Consider the following 14,439-nt stretch of genomic DNA (forward strand, 5'->3'; position numbering starts at 1 on the left):
ATCCTTCACAAAGCCCACACCCAGCCCTTTCTCTTATGACAGCAAGTCAATGAACCCATATCAAGGGGCAGGCAAATATTCCCCCCCACCCAGTTTCTTTTGGGTTTTGGTGTGAGAGATGTGGATTGCACAGGTGGCCCCAGAGCTGCTGCCCACAGCCCTGAGGGAGTGTGACACATTCCTTTGGGCTCCAAATCTCTTGGAGCTCTCCCCACAGCCTGGCTGCTGGAACACACCACGCTTGTTTGGCAGGCACCAAACTGTGCCTCAGTTGGTGCTGTAGCCCCAGAGAGGGGGTTCAATAATGCTGAATTTAAAGTGATTAGAAACAGCATTACTGTCACAAGGACACAAATACTGAATTACTGCATCTCTTTGAGATGGGCTGAATTATGAGTAGTGCTTCACTGACTGATTTATGCTGGAAATCCACATTTACAAATTACATTCACCAATAAACTCGGCTTCGGTGTGGCACAGAAGTTATTGCTGTTACCTGGGAAATGTTTTCTGCTTTGGCTTTTGTTCCTGGGCATGCTGCACACCAAACAATGAACTTCCCACATCAAACAGCTTCCCTGAAACATCTGCTGCCAGAAAGTTTGTCTGGAACTTGCAATGATGGATGAATTTTTGACAGGTAATTGCAATTCAGATCAGATGCAGACAGATTTAGTACCCAGAAGCTCCCAGTTTATTAAGATCACCACTGATTTATTCAAGCACCCCCCTCTCTTTTCAGCACCATTCAGAAATGAATCACTTGGCTGCGGTGCTCAGGGCTCATCCAGCTGCTCATAACACAAAACGCATCAGCTCAGCCCAACTTTGTCAACCTCTCAGCACTTCTGAAGGACCCATCACCACAGCACCCAGACACCACCAAACCTGACATCTGTATTTAGTGTACACCAGAGAAATCCAACCATTTGGATCAGTTACATGCTTCAAACTCCTCAGGCTTACTAAAGCACATTGTCAGCACTGTTCATCACGCCTATGGAAATTATGTTTCTGTGACACAGAAATATAATCCCAGTACAGCTGTTCTGGGCTGTGCCAGCTTTAGACAAAGGAAACTTGCATTCACCTCCTTAGGTTCCAGACAAAAGGACAGATCACACCCAGACATCTGATTTTAAATCCACGTTGGTTTGAATAATGTTATTGGCACATGGCACTTCTACCAGTCCTCAGTGAAGTAAGCAAAGATTCACTGTAGGTCTGTACTCAGCTCTGGCTGTTCCCAGACAGATTCCCATCAAACCTTTTGGAAAGTCAGACATTCACTTTCATTGCAACTCACATCTGTTCCCCTAAAGAATTAGTTATGCATGGATAGCAGCCATATGACCTCCAGCTAATTTTCTTACACCTTTCTCAGACTAAACAGAGCTAGGGAAGTGTGGGACATGCTTGGAAAAGAGCCATAGAAGGTTGAGGTGAAATGAGCATGGCAAATGCAGACACTTAAAGCACTTCTACTGGATTTAACCCAGAACTGGCATTGCAGTTCTTTCAGAATGGCCACTGAAGTGGCTCAAGGAGAAGAATGGCAGAAGGAAACAGATGATATCGTGCCTTGAAAATAACCTAAAACCCCACACCTGCCAGCAGCTGCTCTGAGACCCCAGCATTTCCTCCTGCTGTGGGCACAAGCAGACATCCAAAGCCAAGTGGGACAGAGCAGTGGTGCTCCTTTGAGTCCTGTTCCACCTGCCAGTTACTTCCAGCCCCCAGGGACTTTCTCAGCCAGATGCAATTCCTTGCATTTACTGTCAGAGGTAAGTACCATTAGGCTCATGTGGATACAAGTGTCTGCTCCAATTTGTTTGTCACTTAAAGTCTATTTGGGATGCTGCTCTTGCCTTAAGCCATTGAGTGTTTCTTTTATTATTCCATATGCCAGTAAGTGGAATAACTTCAAGCAGGAACCTGAAGGCTCCTTTGTCTCCTTTGAAGCAGGCAGCACAGCCTCTTGCTGAAAACAACAACCAGACTTGTTTCAGCAGTGACTCTCAGACTAGTTTAGCTCTCTGCTGGAGGGAGCAGTGCCCACACCAACGCTCTTCGTGTGCCTGACCCGGTGAGTTACAGACACATTAACACCCACAGAAAATCCATGGCATTCCTGCCACCACAGAGCTCTGGGTGCTGCCTTTCCCACCCTGCCCACCTCCCTCCTGCTGTCCCACACTGGATTGCAGTGCTGGGATTACTCCATGCCAGCACCCATTCCTGGGCTGACTGTGCCTCTCCCAGGCTCTGTGTCCCAGGTCCTGCTGTGGCTGTTTGAGCCCCTGGTTCTGGTTCCTTGTAGCTGACCCAGCTGGCTGTGCCAGCCCAGCCAGGGAATACAGCTTTGCCAGCTGTGATCACTCCTCACTCTCCTGCACTGAGTGGGAGAGGAGAGGAAGGATATGATGTTTTTACCAATGTTCATCCTCTCTTTAATTACATGGGCTGCTGCAAAGGAGTCATTCTTCTGCCAGAATTTCCCAGCTATGAACGTCTGTCCATCCTTTAATGAGTTTAGATAGAAGATGTGGATTCCCTCTCTCGCTTATAAATAGTGTTTGAAATCTTTAGTAAGCCAATATTTTAAGGAAAGAGGGCCCACAGTGTCTCTGACAAAGCTGATTACAGAACATCAGAATGAGCATACGCCTCTATTAAAAAAGTTTTATAGGGAGTGAAGATTTATAGAGGTGTTCTGCTGATTCATGAGGAGTAGATATGGAAATGCATCTCTGGCAGCCATTCAGTGATGAAATATGTAGCACATAATGCATTTGTCTGTAAGACAAATACGTGTGTTGGCTGATTAAAAAAGATATACAGACTTCTGCAAATAAAGAAGAGGAAATTCTTCTCAGAAACAAACCAGCTAATTGCAAAACAAACAGGAAACAAAATGTGTCTGTTGAGCAACTACGATTTTTGCTAAACAGGAAACTTTCAGTATTAATTTCTAATGTGCTTCATATGCAACCTCAGTATGTGATGAATACTTGAAATGCACCACCCTGCTGGTTCTAGGCCACTTCCAGGGTCTGTGTGGCACAGCAGGCACACACAGGTGGGTCAGGGGTTTTTGATCACTTTCTTTTAAGTTACTGTCAGAATCCATGAATCCAATAAACAATTTATTCAGCAAGAGCAGTTCAGCTTCAAGCATTCAACAAGTGATAAATGAAGCTTTTCCAAACCAGAAGTGCCTACATGTGTTGATAAAGCAGTATGTGAATGCTGATGGATAAATGTCATCTGCCTGAGAATGCCAGATTTCAGCTTGTGCTCACATGGAAATGATTTGCATTTGTCCAGATGTGCTGATGTTACATGCCTTTTGGAGAAGAAAACAGAAATGCTAAAAAACAGCTTCTCCCTATTTATGTTTAAAAGTAAATGACTCAGTTGCTCTGTCAGGTTCAGAAACTTGAAGCAATTGATACTGTTGGAGAAAAAAAATATCAGGATATAAATAATCAGGCTTGTAATCTAAAATTTCTGAAGTCCTTTGGCAAAAACCAAACGAAGACCAAATTTTGTTATGGGTTCAGGCACAAACTCCTGAGAGATGAGGGCTTTGAAATCTGTAGATTTCCCTGAGACTTGGTGGTTCCAAACATTTTCTCCAAAGTTTCAGCTCTGCTAAAAGGAGAGATAGTAGATCTGGATATGTCTTTTGATTCAAAAAGGAAGATGGGGTGATACCTCAGAACTGACAGTATTTTGGATTTTTCCCTGGTTCTGCTGGGTTTAATGGAATGCACAATGTTCAAAGGATGTTCTGCTTTTCATAAATCTTTTTTGCATTTTCTCTTCTCTCCCTTAAGAAAAAGGAAGGAAAAGATAAATGGCGAGAGGGAGAGGAGCGTTTGTTGCTTTGTGGTGTACAAAGGAGAGGGGAAAAAAGAAGCGTAACGTGGAACACACAGAAAATGGTTGTTACAAATTTCTGTGAAGTAGGAGCACTAATTTTAACAACTGCTACATAAAACCCTCTATGTTGTTCTCTTTGCTCATCCATAACCTCTTTTATCTAGTTAGGATGGGATATAAAACCACGTGGTGCTAACCAAAACTACAGAGCAGCAGAGCTGCTGCATGTGCAGTCACTTTCCAGTGAGCAATTCTGAGGTAGCTGCAGCCTTTCAGGAAAATTCCCAGTGGCAGAGCTGGCAGCAGAGCCTGTCCTCCTGTGCTGAGGATCAGTGCTACTGCCCACAGGGAGGTACAAGAGGGGACTGTTTGCTGTTCCTCACCTCTTAGGCTGCAGGGGACAATGCTCAGCTTGGAGCCAGCCTGGGAGGCTGTGTGAGGACCATTCCTGCAGTGAGGCAGAGCAATCCCAGGGCAGTGCCAGCTTCTCCCAGGAGCTGCACCAAATCCATGCTCTGAATATCCATGGGCATGGGACCAAGCATTGTTCTTTCAGCACAGGCAGCCATGAACTCAAGTTATGCATTATTCTGACCTTTCTCATCCTCTGACATCACATCTCCCTCTTCACTTGCCCAGGAAGCTCTTGCCTGACCCTCCCTCCCTCAGCCATGGGCCAGGGTCACCCTTTGAGCTGCACTGCCCTTGGCAGCTCCCCCTTAATTTGATCCCCAGTGTCCATTTTGTAAAGGTCACATTCAACAATCTGTTCTCTTCTAAAACCATGATAGAGTCCCCCTTGCACAGTTGTTCACCCATGACTTCATTCAAGGCTGGAACTCTCCTCTCCCTGCTCTTAAGCCTGAAGGATCCTTAGGATCAAATCCCCCTGTGTCGCAGACATCTTTCATGAAAAATCCTTTCTTAGGATTTTTCCTTGTGAGAAGCTGCAGTTTTCAGCAACCAAAGTAAACAATGGTTATCTGCTGCTGTGGAATGCAACAGGTGATTAGTCTCCTGTGGGTGTTTAGATTTCTTGACCACTCATGGCAGAGCTGGCTCTTGCTCTGTCTGAGACACAGATCTTTGTTATTCATTCCTTTTCTATTCTTAGCTTAGCTAGCTGCTGAAGAAACCTTTCCTTTCTATTGCTTTTTAGTATAGTCTAATGTAACATATATCATAAAATAATAAATCAAACCTTCTGATCATAGAGTCAACGTTCTCGTCTCTTCTTCACCCTGAAAACCCTTGTGACACCAGTCACACCCCTGGGCAGTGTTTAAGTGGAAGGAGGGCAGGACAGGACAGGGGAGAGGAAAGGGCAGGGGAGGACAGAGCAGGACCAAACCCCTTCGGTGCATGGGAATTTCTGCATCTGATCAGAGAGGTCACAGGAGTGGGGTGCAAATACACAAACCCCAGAATTCTCTCATACTGAGAATTTGCTGTTCACCTGGTAATTCTTCCTCAGCCTCTCAGTAGTGGGGATTAGAGGCTGGGGCTTCCTAACTGCACAAAACTAGCTTTGTTATACAACATATTTTAGGTCTTTCATTTAATAAAGTTTTACTCTCTTGGTTCATCTACTCTGAGAACACTGCATCTGTTCCATATCCCTTGTTGGCACCCTCTGGATAACATGAAAATTCAGCAGCAGCAATTCCCTGTGTCACACTTAGGGTCTCCTTTCAATAAAAACACTAAAGCTGTGCTAAAACCCTACAGAAACCTGGAATAAGATTTCAGTGGCATGCTTCACTTTTTGCTACCCTGGGCCCTTGAATCCTGCCATGCTCCTGGAGCCATCCACAAGCACTGCCCAGGATGGAGCCTTGCTCAGTAACTGCATCCTCTTTTTTTCTTCTTTAGCCCTGCAGTGATTGGATGGAAGTACCCAGCCTAATTATTATCCTGCAGGATATCCTACAGGAATCCCATCAGATAAAGAAATTGTTTTAACACCATAAAACATTAACACAGCCCAAAATATCTGAGCCCAGGGCAGAGGTACAAAGGCAGCTGTGCCTGCAGAGACTCAGAGGGCTTTGGTTACTCTGCTCTGCTGAGGAATAAACATTTTCAGTTGTATGAGCTGAAACAGGCAACTGAGGGAAGGAGATGTTGATGCCACAGCCAATATGGATCAAAGCTGAACTCACCATTTGCATGATTCCCCTTACACATACAATAAGAACAATTGAAAGAATGAAATACCAAGCTCTGAGGCATTGAGAGAAGGTGGTGAATGAAGGTTTCTGTATAATTCCAAATATTCCTGGTAATCAGGATATAGTAAATAATTGATTGAAGGCAACAGCTAAAACCTTTTGTTTTTCATAACCAAACCTTTTGTTATTCATACCAGAACTAAGCCTAAGGGATCTGGTGTGCCGGTGAAAGATCAGCTCTAAACCTGTTCTACTTCTCTGCCAGAGCTGACAATGTACAGAACACAGCTCTACAAATTAATGGGGCTGATCCTATTGCAGGGCTCTCTCATTAAACTGCACATTAATATCATAAAAAGATGCTGCACCTTTGGTAAAACACAACGTGCTTTTTATGTGACCACTTTTGTGTGTAATGCCAGAATTATTTGGAGAACAGTAAAAAGATTTTTTTTAGGGTAGAGAGAGGCTGAGAACAAATCCCTCTGATGTCACTCTTTTAGAAGTTGTCCTTCTGGCAGGTATGGTTAAATGCTGGAATTTTGAGCAGAATAGTTCACAGTGCTCTGATGGCTACCCAGAAAGGACCAGAAAACAGAGGTTTAGTGAAGTATTTGACCAGGCAGAACAAAAATAGCCAAAAGTATTCAATGTAACACCTCCACCCCCAATGAGAAATCCAGTGACCTAAACTGTAAAATCATAGGAAGACACAAAGGAATGCAGAGACAATCACAGGCAGCTAAAACCCATCAGCCTCAGAGACAGAATCAAACCCAGTAATGTGTCTTCACCACCTCACCAGTGGACTTTGCCATCAAGTCCTAAATAGGGAAGATTTGAGAATAGGTTCAAGTTGAACAATTTGTACCACAAGGAAGAAAACCTAACCAAGGTTTGCAAAGAACATTTTTCTATCCATAATTATGATTTAAATATCACTTCTCTTACAAATCTTACTTTACTGCAAAGTGTATTTTTTCCAAGTGGAAATAAGAAATTAAATGGGTATTCTTACTGAGAAGATGGTTTGCTATCTGTTGAGAAATCTGGGCTATAATTTACAGAAAATAGGTTACCTAATAAAAATTCATTACAAAAGTAACAGGATTGGAAAGGACCAGGACAGCTCATTTCTCACAAGGAAGTGATCCATTACTGATTCCAATGATGCTAAAAAATCAATAGTTCTCTTATTTTTGCCTTTCCTAGGCTGACAGATCGGTAACACTTTTTTCTCCCACCTGTGCCTCCAGTCGCCAGCTGATGCTGAGGGAGTTTCCCTGTTTCCCTTGCAAGTGGCTCCCACTTTGGTGGCAGCAGGCAGGTGATGGATGCAGGGATAACCCAGCCTCCCCCATCTGTGCCCCCAGTCTGAGTTCAGTGCCCACCCAGAGCCATGGAGACAGCTCAGGGCTCTCCCCTTGGCATCTGCTCTGTGCTGGGTCTCATTTCACACTGACAGGAACAAACCCCTGCCCAGTCATCCATAACCCACATCCTGCCAGCATTGCTCACTGCCACAGCCAAAAGGCCTTTCCAAACCTAAATCACAAAGTGGCAGCAACTGTGGAAAAACCAAAGGACTCTGCTACAACTGATACCCATTTCCTCCAGCATTTTAGGCACTGATAGGGATGGAGGTGTTTTGGGGTACTGCCTGTGTTTCACAGGCTGCCAGCTGTGGGAAGGAGCACAACAGGTGACCATGAAATGCTGTTTGCAGCAGGGACAAACAGAACCAAAGAAGTTAACATGGTTTTATGTGAAACCTAATAAAGCACAAAAAAGCCCAGGTAAATTTACTGCAATTGGAAAGGTTAGAAATATTATAAAAATTATCTAAAAGGCTAATAGAATCTAATGATGTCACTTTAGGTGCCTCTCACAGCTTGTCCTTTAAAACTCAGCAGCATCATGGATTTGGAAGGTCAGGAGGAAGAAAAAAGGCCACCTGTGAACCATCTCCTGCTTGTTTCCCATCTCACTGCTCCCTGTTTTCTCTGCAGTGACCTGGTGAGAGACATCAGCCTGAAATATGAACTCCAGCTTCAGAGTCAAAATTGCACTGGGACAGAATCACAGCTTGGGATTTCAGTTTGCATTATATCCAAGAATGGAGCTTCACAGTCATGGAAAATAAGAAGGAAAGGAGCACAAGATCATGACTAGACAATGAGCACTTCTTTCTCTCTAGAAACTTGTTCATCAGGCAAGTATTTCTCCTCTAGTAAAAATTAATTCATGCTAAATCTGCAGGGAGTGCAGTTACACATCATCTATTACAAATCATGCACCACCCCTACTCCATAATGTCACTGAAACCAAACTACAACATTTTACATTAATGCAACTTAAACAAGCAATCAACAGCATATGGTAATGTTAAATCAAGATGAGTCACCATAAAAAAGAGGATTTTTTTTCCACACAGAGGAAAGATTAAGCACATCTTTAGCTGTAGAATCATGAGAACACCTTGAGCACCCAGGTTAAATGCAGCCCAAATCCACTGGAGATGCACAGCTGGGCAGGCCAAGGCCAGGGGGTACAGCAGTGCCTGCAGAGGGCCTGGGGTACCCCTGCACACAGGTGAGAGTGTGAGGGGCTGCACAGCTTCACTGGCTGCAGCAGCTTGTGGGGACACTGGGGTTACAGCCACAGAAATGTTCCTGGCACAGCCCAAACCCTTCCTGTTCCAATCTGTGGGACAAACAATCAGTGAGGATCTGCAGCAGGTCCCTTTCCTAAGCACTGGGCTGGGGTGGAATCAAGAGGGGACTTTTCTCCCCTGTGCTCCTTTCACTTAGACAAGATGTGCTGCAGCTACCAAAATGGGGAAAGAAAAAAGATCCCAGTGGGCAAAATGCCCAGAGCTCGTGAATGACAAGAATTACATGGGCTTTTGAAGTAGTTAGAGAATGACAGAAGGAGAAAGATCTTCATACTGAGGGAGTTTAAACTAGAAAAAAAAACCCTGCTCATCATCATTATTAACTATTTTCACAGCAGAGTGTGGGGGTCAGGGGAAGGGAAGGAAGCAGAAGGCCCCAGCAGAAGCTGAATGAAGGGTAAGAACTATCAGCTCCTGACCTGCTGAGAGATTTGAGATGAAGGACTGGCTTCCCTTTCTTGGGCCATTCCACCACTGCTCCAGGTGTTCCTTGTCTTCTCTTCTGTCCTGTCCATAACCACACTGTGATAACACAAAGAGCACCTCATGCACAAGTATGGTACAGTCCTTATTTCTTCACATGTTTTGAGAAACAGTCACACATTGCTTCCATGTATTTGCTTTTATTCTGACAGCTCCTCATTAAAGACAATTCAAACTTCTCCAGGTTGCTCCTCAGGATATTCTCCCTCATCATCTCACATGGGTTCTGCTATGGAGTAACAGTGTAAATATGGCACCTCATTTATAAGGGTGTCCAGCCTGTTTATTCTTCATCTCTTTCTCCTAGACTTTTAAAGAAAGCGCTCACTATAACATGAAAACATTTCACAAGTGAGCAGATACTAAAAATTGCCAAGCCCTGATCAAGTTATAATCAGTATAATCCCACAGAAATATTCCCAAAGCTTTTATAACAATGCCTGAGTTCAAGGTGGAAAGACTTAAACAAAATCCACTGCCTTCAGATGCTAAAACCTATGCTATTTGATAAACAGGGATTTAGTTCCAATTAAACAGATGATTAAAGAAGAAAAAGCTCAGAGAATAATCAGCACTAATTATACTACTGCTGCTAGTGTAATAATCAGTTTTGTGACCTGCAGAATTGAGATAAGGAGCTACAAGATGTGGAGATGAAAATGTGCTGTGTAGAAACTAAGGATCATCATTACCCAAACTAACACATGAACACCAGTTGCTCCTGGGGATGGGCTGTGTTTGGCCCCTTTCTCCTGCCTGCTCTGCTCTCCCGTGGTCCCTGGCCCATAGAGCTGCAGCCACTTCAAATACCTGCAGTGACCTAAAAGGACAAAGAACTTTAACCTAACACTGCCATTCACACCCCTGTCTGTGCCTCAGAGAACCCCATCACAGCCTATTGCTGTTTATGAAGCTATTTTTCAAGAGCATATAAAGTTCTCTCACACCCTGCACTGGTAAAACAAACAATAAAAATAACTTTACAGTGACATGAAAGCCATAAATCACAAAGACAGAAATTCATGGATGCACCTCTATCTAACCTGCTGCCCCTGAGCCCTCCTGGTAAGCATTTCCTATAAGAACACAGCACACAACCCCCAATAATCTGTGATTTCACATGTTAGCTGTAAAGGGATGGAATAATGGATCAGTAAATGCTCTTTATCTCAATTGTGTTTCAACATCAGTTTTAAGTTGTCCTGGCCCCGCAGGTTTAGAAAGCACCCTTAGCACTACTTCAAAGTAGTTTTTTGTGATTTAATTTCATATTTATGCCTTTACTCAGCTGCAAGAGCTGTTTCCAATAAATAAAGAGAGCAGCTATGAATCTTCCATCCCAGCTGTAAATTCCTGCAGCAGATACATTTTTAGGGATGCCAAGGCTGGTGCTCGCAGGCTCTTTCTCCATAAATACATCAATGTCTGTCTGAAGCCCTGGTGGAAATATGGCTTCATTTTTTTTCTTAAAAACATGGATCAATCATTGTTGCCCTTGCCTAGTCTTTTCTGTCAAACGCTTCAGATGTGCTGGAGGATCTGTAAAAAGTTTGAGAAGCACTGTGGATACATGCCTTACCATCCTATTGTGTAACACCATTTAACTTGGGTGCAGCCCTTGCTGTCTCTGAGCTGCACAAGGAGATGCTCCCACTCTGAGATCAGTGTGAATGATGGCAATCCAACAGGTTCAGCAGATTTCATCCAGCAGTGGAAGGGTCTTTCCTGCCTGCAGAGCACCCTGAGACCAGGATCTAAGAGCTCCCTGTGCCCTTGGGCTCTAGACTATATATTCTGTATCCAGGGAAGAAAGCTCAGAGTGTCCTACCAGCAGACACAGAGCAGAGGAGGTTTACATGTTAAATCAGCCTTCTAATTTGGTAACATTTAGAATTTTTAATTACGTGAATAAATTAGAAGTAAATAAATTACCAATCTACTTTACTCAAATTTACAAAGTAAAATTTCCTGGTTTACTGCACTGGCTAAAATGTATAGGCAATTTATTCTTTTTTTTTTTAGATAAGTAACCCTTACGAAAAAACAAAAGCAATTCCAGACCAAGGAGATTACTGGAAAGCCAGTCAGAATTAAACACTTAATTGTTTAACATGGTATTTGGGTCTTGCTCCCTAGCAATGAAGGAGAGCCAGCATCTCTTCTGATGTCCAAGTCTCTCATCAGAGCTATATCAGCCCTTGCAGCTGGATTAAAACATAACTCCTTTGAAACTCCACAAGTTTGTGACTCACTGAAAGGAAATATAAAGGATAGATGGGTGGGAGGAGTGAGCTTCCCCTCCTGTGGAGTTTGCTACTTGAGCTTGTTTGCCAGTGCCACACTCCCGTCCACCTGAAATGTAACAGGAGGAAGTGCCTTTGATCCTTTCCCCTAATGATCTGCTCAGGAAGAACCCTGTCAGAAAAATGTGACGCTACCATCTTGTTAATGCTCACCCTCTGGAAGAGCTGTTCTTTGAATGGAAGGATCAAAGATCCTCCCTAATCTGCTTTATGGGAAAGTCTCTATTTTATGGCCATATGCAGTAAAAAGTACCAAACCCCAGAGTATTTCAAGTTCCAGCATTGCACAGCTGAAGCCAGCCCAGTATAACCCCTCAGTGACTGCTTGGACATGTTCAAAGATGACAAAAACTGACAAAAACCGCTTGCAAAGCATTGTTATCAACACTGCCTTTTCCTCAAGAAAAAACCCGGACTGATTTTTTTACTGGCATTTCTCTGGACTCAGTAAAAGGCCAACCCCAGCACTGTGAGCAGGAGCCAAGAGCCCCTGTAACAACACCAAGGTGCCCAAACAAGGCTCTTCTGCACTGCAGTGCAGCCCCTTCTGCAGGAGATGTCCTCCTGAGGCAAGAATCACATCACAGGAGCCTGAGGGAACCCCTGCCTGCCTGCCTGGCACAAACAGCCTCTGGGAAGAGACCCACATGCCCTCATGGACCAGGATCTGGGAGAGCTGATGGCCTCACACACTGCTGGCAAGGCTGCAGCACACTTCAGCCCAAGGGAGCAGGGCCTGGCTCCAGAATTCAACAGGAGAGGCCAGGAGCTTGACTCAGCAGGAGAGCCTGCAAAACACCATTTGTTCCCAAGCCACAGGCTCCAGACACGTTCAAGGATCTCCACCTAGCAACAGGGAAGTAACTGTGACTTCTCCTGGGCAATACTGCACAGCACTGCAGTCACTCACCTTCCCCGAGGGAATGAGAGACCCCCTCCTGTGTCCCTGCCCCATAGCACACGAGTGTTCCAGGCACCCCCTCCCTCCTCCTGGCTCTGATGCACTGATGTAAAATGTCCTGCAGCTCCAGCAGCATTCTGCACAAGGCAGATACCAGCTGGAGCCTGTGAGGGTTTCCAACGTGCCAGCAGAGGTGAAGCTCTGGAAAGGAAAGGCAAAATGTTGGTGCCTTGCCTGGTCTGAGCCAGCCTCCTACGGCCCAAGCTGCCTCAAATCCCTGCTGCAGTAACAGATGGCAACATCCATGGCAGGAGCTTGGCATTTCCAATGTCAAAACAGCCACAGGTGCCTCTGCTCTTCAGCATACAGGGCAGCCAGAGCCACGCAGGGGGGACATTTGACCAGGCAGGCAAATCTCACCTTTGCACTCAGTGCAGCACCTTGGGATGATGGGATCTGTGCTGCAACAAAACCAGACTCAGATCAGGAAGAGGAAATTGTGAGGTTTCAGTGAACTTCTGCCATATTTCTGTTTTACAAAGCATCAGTTCTACATACACTAATACTGTACTGCTTAAGTAGAAGAACTTGAAAAATGTAACAGAAACATAGAAGTCCTCAGAATTCCAGATCCAGGCTGATCTTTTTTCCTCCCCCCACCTAATCCCCCCAGTTGTCTGATTTTATCCATTATCCACAGCTCATAACGTGGAGGGTACAAGTCCCCAGTGCCCACACATCCCTGTGCAGGCTCCCAGGTTATGGACCTCACTTCAGTTTCTAGGCCATGTTACTCCCTGTTCACAGGCCAGGATTCAAGTCCAAAAGTTACAGGAACTGTAGAACAACGCACTTGTAAATAACATTACCACTTGGGAAGCAAAGACATGGAGGGCCAAAGGAAGCCAGAGAAGCAGCTCTAGGATGTTCTAACTCTTATGAGACACCTCAGCCCTTGAGCCTTATCCAGCCTCTGTCCACACAAGAAATGACAGAGTAACTCACAGCCTGACACAAAATGGTAAACTAATCCCATGGCTGGACAAAATGGCAGAGTAACCCATGCCCTGACACAAAATGGCAGAGTGTCCCACAGCCTGACACAAAATGGCAGAGTGCCCCACAGCCCAACACAAAATGGTGAAGTGCCCCACAGATCAACATAAAATGGTGGAGTGCCCCACAGCCTGACACAAAATGGCGGCATTACCCAGGCCTGACTCAGAGTAAGGCAGAGAGCCATGGCCGCTCTGAAGCAGGGCCCGTTTCTGGCACTGGGAAACAAAGGCAGGGACTGTGCCAGGAGCTGCTCTCGTGCCCTGGCTGCTCCCTGGCAGCCGCTCCTGCCCCATGGTGCCTTTGTCCCGGGAGCAGGGACAGCAATGGCAGCCCCAGCTGCGGCTGCAGCATTCCTTGGCTGGGAATGGCACAGCCAGGGGAGCCAGAGCACTGTGGGAATGCACACAGAGGTGTCTTCTCTTGTGCAAGGGAGACAACAAACACTGAGAACTCAGCTTGGAAATCAGGGAAATGTTCAGTTGCTCTGTACTTTTGATTCCAGTAATACAAAAAATGGACGATAATGTTCCCTATTAATCCATGTCCTATGCCATTATTTCAGACAGGTTCTTCCCACACAAAGCCTCAAATCAGTCCGCAGCCCATTTCCAAGGCCTGATGCCCAGGCTCCAGGACAGCAGGATTACCAGACAGCCTGAGAGCCAACTGGATTTGGAAATAAAGCTAATTTGGAGTGAGAGCTAATGGGAGGGAGCACGTGAGCATCTGCCTGCAGATGTTCTCAGTGCCCAGCTGCAGAAATGCCAGAGCCACGTGACGTGCTCTAACATCCAAAACACACCCAATATCAAACAGGCACTTTCCAACAAAACTTCATTTCTCACCAGACAAAATCTGTCTGCATCTTAGGAGCTGTTCAGTGATATACACACACAGAGAAAAACTTTAATTGAAAGAAAGATGCTGTGAGGAATGTAACTACTGCTTTACTAAAACGGCAAG

General features: G+C 45.0%; 1 long non-coding RNA gene across 3 annotated transcripts in view; it reads right to left on the minus strand.

Annotated features, from left to right (window-relative positions):
* The window catches only part of LOC143693819 (uncharacterized), a 52,021-nt gene that overhangs the window by 7,941 nt on the left and 29,641 nt on the right, over positions 1-14,439 (minus strand). The gene's annotated exons all lie outside the window — the stretch shown is intronic.

This window comes from Agelaius phoeniceus, chromosome 4, assembly GCF_051311805.1.
Source record: "Agelaius phoeniceus isolate bAgePho1 chromosome 4, bAgePho1.hap1, whole genome shotgun sequence".
NCBI classification, from domain to species: domain Eukaryota; kingdom Metazoa; phylum Chordata; class Aves; order Passeriformes; family Icteridae; genus Agelaius; species Agelaius phoeniceus.